At 47.9% G+C, this 10,947-nt stretch overlaps 1 protein-coding gene across 7 annotated transcripts in view; it reads right to left on the bottom strand.

Annotated features, from left to right (window-relative positions):
* SLC45A3 (solute carrier family 45 member 3) overlaps positions 1-8,865 on the bottom strand; it is a 34,071-nt gene extending 25,206 nt beyond the window's left edge. For 2 of the 7 annotated variants that reach the window (XM_063356625.1, XM_063356624.1), the window contains exons 1-4: positions 7,351-8,865; positions 6,766-6,879; positions 5,317-5,480; positions 5,121-5,230 (exon numbers count right to left, since the gene is read on the bottom strand). The gene's annotated coding sequence lies outside the window, so the exon portion shown is untranslated. Of the gene's footprint in view, positions 1-5,120; positions 5,231-5,316; positions 5,481-5,659; positions 5,738-6,765; positions 6,880-7,350 lie in introns of those variants that run through there. The other 5 variants (XM_063356630.1, XM_063356627.1, XM_063356626.1 and 2 more) reach the window with 4 other exon arrangements.
* Positions 8,866-10,947: the final 2,082 nt, after the last annotated feature.

Here is a 10,947-nt window from a genome sequence, read left to right on the forward strand (position 1 = left end):
GCACAGCTCTAAGCAAAAGGAGAATTTTTTTTCCAGAATCCGGACCAAGGTATCACAGCGACAACCAGTACATCACACGGGGAGAGCACTAACAGAGGACACTCAGCAACAGCAGTCGCACCTCAGGTCTTGCAGATCACCGAAAGGCTTTGGGTACCCTCTCACAACAGAAATGGCATCACAGCCCTGGGCAGGGGAAAGGGAGCAGCGTCAACACCCTGGGGCAGCGGCAGACGCTTCTCCAGAGGCAGAGTACAACCCAACATTTCCAGACAGAGCATTGCTGATGGAAAAAGCAGAAAATCACCAGCAGGGAACTCACGCGCAGGTTCCAGAGCAAAGTAGAGGCTTTTTGTCTCTGTGCAGTGAGTGCACTTACATCCGCTGGGAACCTAACTGAAGGCCCACTTCTACCCATTGCTCCTAAATTAGAAGCAGGCGATTGGGGAGAGATGGCAGAATAGCGTTAGAGTTGAGGTTTGATCACCACCTCAGATCCTTTGATGTAGGAAGTCGCATCCCAGCAGGAATCATTCTGAATGTTTGGTAAAGAAAGTGTGATCCATGGATTTTATTGCATGTGCCATTTCACTGAAAGTCTTAACCCATAAATCTAAAGCAAGATTTAGATGTTATCCACAACTTCATTCCTGAAGTTGGCTCTAGCCTGCTCTGCAAGAACATTAATGCCTATTGAGTGCTGACAACTTGCATGGATTTGAGTCACTGCACTCATTATATTTGCAATTTTCTTCAAGTCCTAGCTCCTGGAAACAAACCACCATGGAGAAACTTCAGCTTCCAATAAAATGAAAGTGGAAAAAAAATCTGCTCCCTTGATTGAAGGGAAAAGTCTTAGACCTCACAAACCAAACCCAGCGCCCATCATTGTTTTAAGTTTCTTTTTTCAAATAAACCTCATTATCCTGCCAGAGGCCATGCTTACACCTTCTGAGTATTCAAAACCTGGCAATTATGAGAATTCATCTACAAGTCACCAGAAGTCAGTTCTGTCTGAAATCAACAGAGCTGATTTCATGTGCTACTCAAGCAAGGTTTCCTGGGATGTCAGACAGGGCCAGGTCCTTGAGATCTGGACTAGCAGCAGCTTCTTTTAGTACACGTTCAGTAACACGGAGAAAGAAAAACGGTTCAGAGCGGCAAATCAAGCACCTGCTTATTGCTGTGTGTGTTCCAGCCACCCTCCAGCATTGAGACAAAGAAGCCATTCGGACCACATTCCTACATTACAGTTCTTATTTTGCCAGACAATATCGGGGGTCTGTTTCTCCTCTTATGCAGGCTGGCAAAATGTTAAACAAATATTTTTGAACTGCAAGAGAACTGACATTTTAGGATATGAAAACAAGGAGGAAGGGCACAAATTTGAGGACCTCCAAGGAACAGCATGCATACAAATAATAATAACAGAATGGTAACTGTATAGTTCCACTTAGTTATGTTTTTTGAACAAGCAACTCGATAGCTTGTTCAACTATCACGCACATCAGCAACTTCTGCAGTGCTGTAATACAAGATCAGACTCAGATTCTTACAGCAGCACGAGAAATAGAACAGGTTTCAAGGGATACATGGATTCAAGATATTGTCAGTCTTAGTTAACTGAGCAATACAAGCATCAGGACACAGAACTCCAAAAATAATCCTTTGGTTTACTATCTGCCTATTCTTTTGTTTGTGCTGAGTGCAAGATTTCCTTTATCTCATGCAGAACCATCCAGGCAGTCTTCTATGAGCACATCTATTGCTTGACACCCTTGCAGAGACTGCTTTAAAGTTTCCCCGTTTTGTAAAAGCAAGGATTCCTCCGTGAGGGTCTCTGTCCCCTGTCTTAGCGGAGCCCTAGGGTTGCTGTTTTCACGTGGATAGTTTTGATGTCTGATATTAAGCATTCAGAAATCAAGTCAACATTGAAAATAGCTGACAGCTGCTCACAAGCTTCTCATGACTCCCTTGCTCCACTCATAGCGCAACCTCGATCATGAGTTCGACTGGACAGCTGAAGGATCACAAGACTCCACAGGTTGGTGTCTAGGGTTAGTTTTAGTTAAATGTAGCTGTCTTACGCTGACTGACCCCCACCTCCTGCAGAGACCACACAGCACGATCATATGATGGAATTATTTGCAACAGCAGAAGTGAATGGAAGAGATTGACCAGATATAACTCTTTTTGGTTTCTGCATGCTCCTCTCCATGCTGTCTGCTGCTTAGTTCTCCTGAGGTACAAGGCTTTGCAACTACTATTACCCTACGACTACCAGCCGCTGCTCTCCTCCCATCCCTCTGGTCCCTTTGCTTCTGCTCCCTCGTAGCCTTGAATCCATCACAAACCTCCACAACTTTCACCCAACGGGTCAAGTGTTTTGCTTTGATGTTGCCTAAGCCGTGATAAGGAGATAGCAACACACACATTAAAGAAAACCCAAAACAGTCAACTACCAAAACAAGACACTCCTTGGATGAACTGCTCCAACACAGAGAAAGGTGGAGGATAAAAACAAACAGATGTTACTCACACCACTTACAGCTCGTCTGCAAAGCTCTACAGTCCCACTGTGACAGAAGCGGTATAAACCTCCAAAGAGACTAAAGCCAGAGGAGTGCATTAGGGCTATATCCATTGCTGTGTATGACATGCTTAAATTGCCCGAGAATATATAGCCAACGAGTAAAAGACCACCAGCAAATTACTTTGCAATGCCTGCTATGCTGTTTTTCTTATCATTTAAGCAAGCTCCTAGCACTGGTCCAGTCTGGTACCAGACCTGACAGCCTAACAGGCAGCCCGAATCAATCCAACGGCTAGCCACAGCCAGGGAAGAACACACCAGCCCAGCAGTATGCTGAAGTTCTCTGCCACATCACTGCCTGCAGTACTCCTTAGAAAGGGAGTAGTCAGGAAACCACCACCGGCATAACTTTTCACACTGTTTTTTATCAGTATAAAACTATGGAAGCCAGAGATTGAGACTAATATAATCTAGCAGATTAGAAATATCAAGACTACCGTTACAGAGCATCGATGTTTGTCTTCCTTTGCTTTTGTACATTCCTCAGAAGTAATTTGAAACAAGAGCTTCTTGTGGATCCAACACAAAAGGCTCTGGGTTAAGATTTTCGGAGTGATGCAGGCAGCCTGCAAACGGGCTAAGATTTCCAAAGAGGGTTTGCAAAGAGACACACGCAGTTAGGCTGGAAGAGCAGACTTTGCCCTGTCACTTCATCATACAGTGGATTTAATGCTTTTAGAACCAGCTTTTTTGGTCCACACTCTGAACAAAGCTTCTACTAGCTTCATTACAAAACCTTTTATTTTTTTTTTTTTTAAGGGCATGCACTCACAATGCCATCGGGCACAGTCATCCAGCCATCACCCTAAACTCCATCTCCATGCGGAGGCTTTAGTCAAAGACCAGAGATGCATAACTCAGGGGGAAAAACCAAAAAGAACCCGCCCCCACCCCACCCCAAACACTGCCACTTGAGTGCTCCAGCGAAATAAACAGTTTGGGGGAAAGGTTAGCAAGAGTTTACGCTAGACATCCATATTTTCTAGGGACTGTGGCAAAGATAAAGCAGAACAAAGGCTGTATTTTCTAACTCAGCGATCAGTCCAGTGATTACAGCTTCTCACACCATGGATATTGCATACCTCACTGCCGACAAAAACTGACTGCACCTTCAAAAAGATGCTGCCGGTGGAGTTTGTCCGGAGTACACTGCAATATCTACTATTACTCTATTATATTACAGAGATGATAATCGCAGAGCCTGTAAAATTACTGCTTTGTTCAGAGATAACGTTACTGTTATCTCTAGGCAGTTTCCACACAAAGCCATGCGGCTGGGGCCTTCTAGCAACCGCTCCACGTTGGGAATAGCAACTGCTCCACGTTGGGAAATACCTTGAGGTTCAGGTACTTCAATTGGAACCTCTTCAAGAAGACAAGGCACTCTCACAGATGAGCTGCACAGGCTACACATGCAACAAGCTGCAGGGGAACATCCCCACCAGCAGACAGTGCAAGAAAAATCTCCCTACAAGGAGAAGTTTCCTACTAAATCCTAAGATTGGTTTATGCCCTGCAATACAGGATTTATATCCCTTGTAAAGCTCTCATTTAATTTGCTATTAATTCTGGAGATTCTTGTTATCCATATCAAATTTCTAATCCTTTTTTCAAATCCCATAAGCCAGGCACTCTTGGCTTCCACGATGTTTTGTAGTAATAAGTTCCAGAGTTTAAGGCACTGCCTGGAATCCAAGCGCAGGGCTGGGAATCTGGCATTCCTGGCTCCACCACCACAGCCACTCCCCACCGAGTGGAAGGGTAGCAGCTACGGATGATGCAAGAAAGTCCAGGTAGCATCACACATTAAAAAAAAAAAAAAAGAAAGAAAATTGCAGGTAGGGCGAATAACAGAAAACATTTAAAGGCTGGTACACGTTTTTCAGGAGTGCCTGCATGACTTCATGACTTCAATGCCCAAGTCATTTGGGTACTTTTGAAGTTCTTACTCATGTTCTATTTCTATAAATTTCTAGTTACTCTCATGCTGCACAGACAAACCCTGCTCCCTCAAACCCACGTCTAGAACTAGAACAGTGCCAGCACGGGATACGCTTTGAGCCTGGCCGCTTTCTCTGTCTCTAGATGAGGACCAGGAAAGCTGTTCCTAATACATTTCCCTTCCAATTATTTTTTTAAAAAACATAAGCAAGAAAATCAAATGTCTGGCCAAGTCTGGCCGTCACCAGCGTCAAAGTATTAGTTTATTCTTGTGCTTTTCTCTTCCTCCTAAAGCTGTCACCCACAGGAAGACAAATTAGCCTTTTAGTTTATGTTTACTATAAACAACTAAGGCATTTTATCACCAAAGTCTCCAGTCCTGCCAAAGTCAGTAATCAACGGAATACCCACATTATGACATTTAGGTACCGTTTTTAAGAAGACAGCCTCCTCAAGCTCCCACTACAGCTGAAGGGGAGAAGACAGGCTAACCTGGCAGCAAATCTCAGCAGAGCCTACAATTAGGTGCAATGAAAACTTCCTTTTGTCAAGTGCTGGCTTCCTTTGATTCTAAGGATTCACTGACCTGTCCCCACAAGTCTTCGGGATTTCTGGAAGTTCACGGTCACCTCATGCTTCCCAAACTCTTTTCCTGTTCAACAATCTTTAAAATGAACTTGGTCACAGCACATGCCTCTGTAACAAGGAAGAGCACGGAGAAAACTCATGGCACATCCGCGGATGAGGAGGGCTGAGGAGGTGGAGCACTGCTCATCACCTACCTGCCGCCGTCCGGCTCCGCTCCCTGATGCGCCGCTGGATTTTGTTGTTTTCCCACAGCCGGCGATGGGTCGCCGGGAGCATCAGCGGGACCAAAGATGAGTCTGCAACTGCCTGGTCCGATCGTCCCCGGCCGGGACGCGGCGGAGGAGCGCTCTCTTCCCGTCTGCAAGTACAAGTGCTGCTCTGACCCCCCAGAACCCCCCCGGCGGCTCCCCCCGGCCCGCCAGAGGGAGACCCGCTCCCGCCTCTGGCGGCCGCATCCCCGCCCGCTGCGGCTCGGCATCCCCGCTCCAGCGGGGCGCGGACCCCCGCACGCCCCCCCGGCCCCGGCTCCGGCCCTACCTCGGCGGCGGCGCCGCCCGGGGCTCAGCCCGCCGCCCGGGGCTCAGCCCGCCGCCCGGGGCTCAGCCCGCCGCCCGGGGCTCAGCCCGCCGCCCGGGGCTCAGCCCGCCGCCCGGCCCCGCTGCGGCGCCCGCGCCTCCGCCGCCGTTTAAATGGGCAGGTTGGGGCCCGGCAGGGAGCATGCGCTGCCGCGGGCGGAGCGGGGCGGAACGGGGGGGCTCCGCCGCCCCGGGCCGCCCCCCCCTCACCACGTCCCCGCCGGGGAGAGCAGCCCCTCGCCCGCCCGGCCCCGCTCCGCCGGGCGCCCGCCGCCAGCCCCGCTGCCATCAGCCGCGGGGGTCACTCATTCAACCGGTCCACGCAAATAACTAGCATTTTTTAAAAAAAGAAAAAACAAAACAAAACACTTTCTTTTTCCCCCCCGCTTTTCCTCCCTTCTTTCTGCCCGGGAATTGCCCACAATATGAATAGTTTCTTGTTTTGTTTGGTTTTACTAATCTATTCATTACTTGTAATTGCTTGGATTGTATGCAAATGGATTCCATGCGATGGGAAGCTTGTGACCTGGCCCCTGGACATTATTCATGGTAGATGACTGCTTAAAATCACATGGCGTGTGTGCGCACAGGAGGGAGAGAGAGCCACAGAATACATATGCCTATACAGAGATCTAGGCATTCTATCGGTATCTAACTTGTCTCACTATAGCGAAACAGAACCATGAGTCGAGGAAAAATGAATGCTCTTATTCATACATAACAGCCCTCAAGATGAGAACCCTTAGAACGAACAGCTTTCCTTAAACATCTGCATCAACAAATATCTTTTTTTTTGTGTGTGTGTGTGAACACTCATGAGCAGAGGATCGGAAAAATGAGAGAAGAATGCAGTTGACAAAACCAGCTGTTCTTAAATTAATGTTTGCAAATGCTTGGGCCAGTTCTTCAGCTGATTGGTCATCAAAAGCCTTGTGCTAGTTTGTACTATTTAAAGATTTGGCTCTCTGTTTTGCAATGTATTCATCCAGCTCTACTAGTTGCAGAAGCATTATAAAGATCTAGTTATTTTTAACCTTCATAGAGTCCCTCCTTTGAGCAACTTTGTACCTCTCAAGGTCAAAAATCCCATTTCCATGTCACATTTCAGCTTGGATCAGCAGGATCGTCTTGTTTTCACTGCGAGCAGCTGTTCCCTCCCAAAGTTTGCTGAAAGGACTCACCCTACATGGAAAAAGCAGAGAAGCACCTGCATTTGTTGTCACTTGAACTGATGAGAACTCACTCATTGGGGTGGCTGACAAGGAGAAATGACACTGCTGTTTCCTGCAAAAAGTTTTTTGGCACTCCAGATGCAGCTAGGAACCCACAAAAAACCCCCAGCAAACCTAATAAAAATCGCTGAAGAGCTTTGCTATGACTTAACTTGGTAAAGTGCCAGAGTCCAAATTTGGGCGGGGAGAACTTGCCCCTGTTTTCTAGTCGTGGAAGTTCACAAGCAATTAAATAACTATTAGTGCTGCTTTTATTTTTTTCCCCCTTTTGCACTGCAGCGTCTGACTCTCCCTCGGTGCATTCCCAAATGCTGTGCCTACCCCGAGCCCGAGGAGCTCAGCATCGCAGGGCTCAGTGATGAGACCAACAACATGAACTCCAGCTTCCCATCTTCTATTCCCAGCTCTAGCTCTGACTCACTGCGCGATCGTGGTTCAGGCACAAGCAGACGGTTTTCACAAAGAAATTACAGGCTGTGGCAGTGGATGCTTCTGGACCGTCACCGAGAGGAGGCTCTGCTCGTTTCAGTGAACGCCACAGCGCGCTGGCACCGTTTCAACAGGCTGGGAGTTCCGCGAAGCTTTGTGAGTCGAGAGCAGAAGAGCAGCTCCACGTTATCATCTATACTAACTACAGGAGACAGGGCAGGTCATAGAGAGCCTTGGCTTGTTGCTCTCAAAAATCATAAGATTAACATTTATGGTTACGTACCTGTAGAAAAGAGCCAATACCTCCTGGAGACGGAGAGTCAGAAGTGGTGGCCGAGACCAGAGACAGGGGAACTGACTTTGCTAACGGGCAGATCACATTTTCTAGATTTACCAGACAGAAAGTGTGATTAACTACGGCCTAATGGAAGATGAGATTCCCAGTCACAGCAGAGCAGATTAGGACAACAGATATTCTGCTACACCAAATTCATTCATGTTTTGCTTAAATTCCTAGCGCATATGACCAGCAGGCCTGAAAAACTTCCCTTCCATTGAGGCACTATAAAAAAGTTAGGTGCTACTGCAGTATTTCAGCCTTCCCATCTCTCATCTCTTTTTCCCTTTAATAAAGCAGCGATAACAATATTTACGCACTCTGACAAGCATTTGGCAACTTGATGATAAAGGCTCCAGTTGGTGCGACGTATCTTTATTGCAATAATCTCTTCAAATTCCAGCCAGCCGCTCTGCCCCTCCATGGAAAGCATTCGAGGGTTCTAGCTGCGGGTAAACGTGGCTCCTAGTTCCTCCCTCTTCAGTGAGGAATTTCCACACTTCGCTTAAAGCACACCTTCATCTCGCCTGGCTTCTGCTGTACAGGACTGGCTCTGTGCTGAACTGCCATGTCGTGTACTAGCTCCTGGTACGAGGGGCACAGAGGGAACCCTGAGCTCTTCTAAGTGTTTTTTCTTTGCACAACTTTCCCCCTTCGTCTCCACAATGCCACTGCTTTCATTTACTGCCTCCTGCTCATGATGGTTAAATTCTTTGGGATGAGGCCATGCTTTTTTCTAAGCTGACAGCAAGGTGCTAGTCCTGTATAGATAAAGAAAAAAATGATAGGACGAGGGGTAACGGTTTTAAACCTAAAGAGGGGAGATTTAGATGAGATCTGGGGAAGAAATTCTTTGCTGTGAGGGTGGTGAGCCCCTGGCCCAGGTTGCCCAGAGAAGCTGTGGCTGCCCCATCCCTGGAGGGGTTCAAGGCCAGGTTGGACGGGGCTTGGAGCAACCTGGGCTGGTGGGAGGTGTCCCTGCCCAGGGCAGGGGGTGGCACTGGCTGGGCTTCAAGGCCCCTTCCAACTCTAACCATTCTGTGATTCTATGAAAACAAAAAATGAACAAAAATTACTCCCCTCTGGAGGAATAAGCACTGGAAGCTACAGCCAAAGACGTATGTAAGAGAGATTAAGGTGCAGCCCATCAGGGACAGCCCTTGCAGAGCTGTGAGCAAACACAAATTTGAATTCCATGGTCCCCAACAGAGCAGGGGCAGCTCTAAGGGCAGCTTTTCCCCTGCGCTCCCTCTCATCAGCTCTTGCACCTACGCAGAGTTGGAGTGCCAGTTTCCAACACACCGGTTCTTGCCTACAGGGCCTGAGCTGAGGCCTTCCACAGTCATTTCATAAACGTCACTGGGGAAAAGGTGGCACATGTCACCACAGGAAGGAAAATACAGCCACGCACTGGTGCAACTTCTACTCCTCCCTGCTCAGGTCCTCCTTCCTTCCACTACAGCTTTACACATCCCACATCTGCCAGACAACGACTCCGCACAACTGAGGAAGACGGGAGCGTGGAAAGACTAGACGTTTCCTGAGCTGCCTTACGTGTTCCTGTAACTCATCCACCAAGCAGCCAAGGGTTTCAGAGCACATTATACATTTTCCTGCTGCAGGGCTCCTTGCTGACAGCTACTGAGGATCTCACACTTAGTTCCCAGAAACACTTTGTCAAGGGCCCAGTGGGATCTTTTGTGGGATCAGCAACTCTGAAAATTTAGACCATATACTTGGGTACCTAAGCACGGCAGTAAGAGCCTGACATTTTTTATACTAATGTTTCAGTAGATCCAGTCCTGGACTTATAAAAGAACCTGATCATTTTGCTGAAGTAGAACTAGAAGGCTCAGAATGTTGCAGGATTGAGCCATCATGGGAATCTGCAAAGTAGATTAATTTATCAAAAGGGGAAAATAGAGAGTCAACTGCCATCTCAGCTGCTCGTGCCCGATTAGATCATAGCATAGATTTGCCCTGGTTTTATCTAAGTCTCGTGTACCCAGCCAAGTGGAGCTCATGGTATCTGCTAGATACCATTTTGTGCTTAATTACAAAAAAATGCGAGCGCTGAACTTGCTTGTAGACTGTCTGCTGACTCACAATGCAAACCTTTCTCTCTCTGTAGGCTGAGAGAATAAACCCGTCCTCAGCACCCCACCCAGGGAGGTTCGGAGTGACTATTTACACAGCACTCAGATACCGAGATGGAAAAGTGTTAGAAAACGCAAAGTAGAAACACACTTTGGGGGTGCTTAGTGCTGTTGCCTGGAGAACAAAGGTGAGAATTCATGCTGGACACTCAAGGCTTTTAGAAGGATCTTTGCTGCCAAGCCGACAGCCCCAGACCTCTCGTGCCAGTTGGGAGCGATGCTGCCAGAAGATGGACTTTGGATAATTGTGTCTAATGCACCTTTAAAGAGAAAAAGCCACTGGAACAAACAAAAGCAGCGCCCGGCTGCGCAGGCTGTTTATACTCGAGGTAGCCAGAGCAGGCGGCTGCACTTCAGGGCTTATCTTCGCTCTCTTTCTAAACAGGAAATGTATTTTTGTCCCAAGCCTTTCAGGAGAAGCCACCAGGCTAAAACACTCAGAATGTGGGGTGGCAAAAATGAGCATTTCAACTCCCTCACGAGACCTCAGAGGTGGTGGGTGGGTACCCAGAACAGCAGGGGTATCGCCGCTAACCACGATGAGAGGAACTTTCAGGGCTCGGGAGCTCGGCAGGGCTGGGCGGTCTGGCTCTGCGCCACGCCAGGGCTCCTCCAACATATCAGCTGTAGGAAAATCAAGGGATGTAAGTGGGGCTACCAGATCATCTCTTGTGCATGCAAAAACTGCCACAGTCGGCATAACTGAGGAGGGAGAACCTGGGGCAGGGAAACAACAGAAATTGCATTTTCCGTGGTTCCTTGGTGGAGGCATTACCTCTGGTTGGAGCAGTGCCAGGCTCGGAGGTGCCCGTTCCTGAAGACTGAAGAGAACAGCACAGGTTCTTGCTTCCCGTCCGACAGCAAACCAAAGCTGCAACATCCCACAGGTTTACTGTCTCCTTGCTTAGCGCCATCCTCCCCAACTAATGGTGCAAGCATCTGGTCTTTGTGTAAGACTGCAAGGAGAACACTGTGTCAGCGCTATACTGGCTTTGCACAATTTTTATGTCCTCTAGTCTTGCCTTAAGTTTCATGATATTTAGTCTCAAAGCACTTGGAGTCATGGATTCAGCAAGGTGGGGTTTTTTGTTGTTGT

Source organism: Chroicocephalus ridibundus, chromosome 20 (assembly GCF_963924245.1).
Source record: "Chroicocephalus ridibundus chromosome 20, bChrRid1.1, whole genome shotgun sequence".
Classification (NCBI taxonomy): domain Eukaryota; kingdom Metazoa; phylum Chordata; class Aves; order Charadriiformes; family Laridae; genus Chroicocephalus; species Chroicocephalus ridibundus.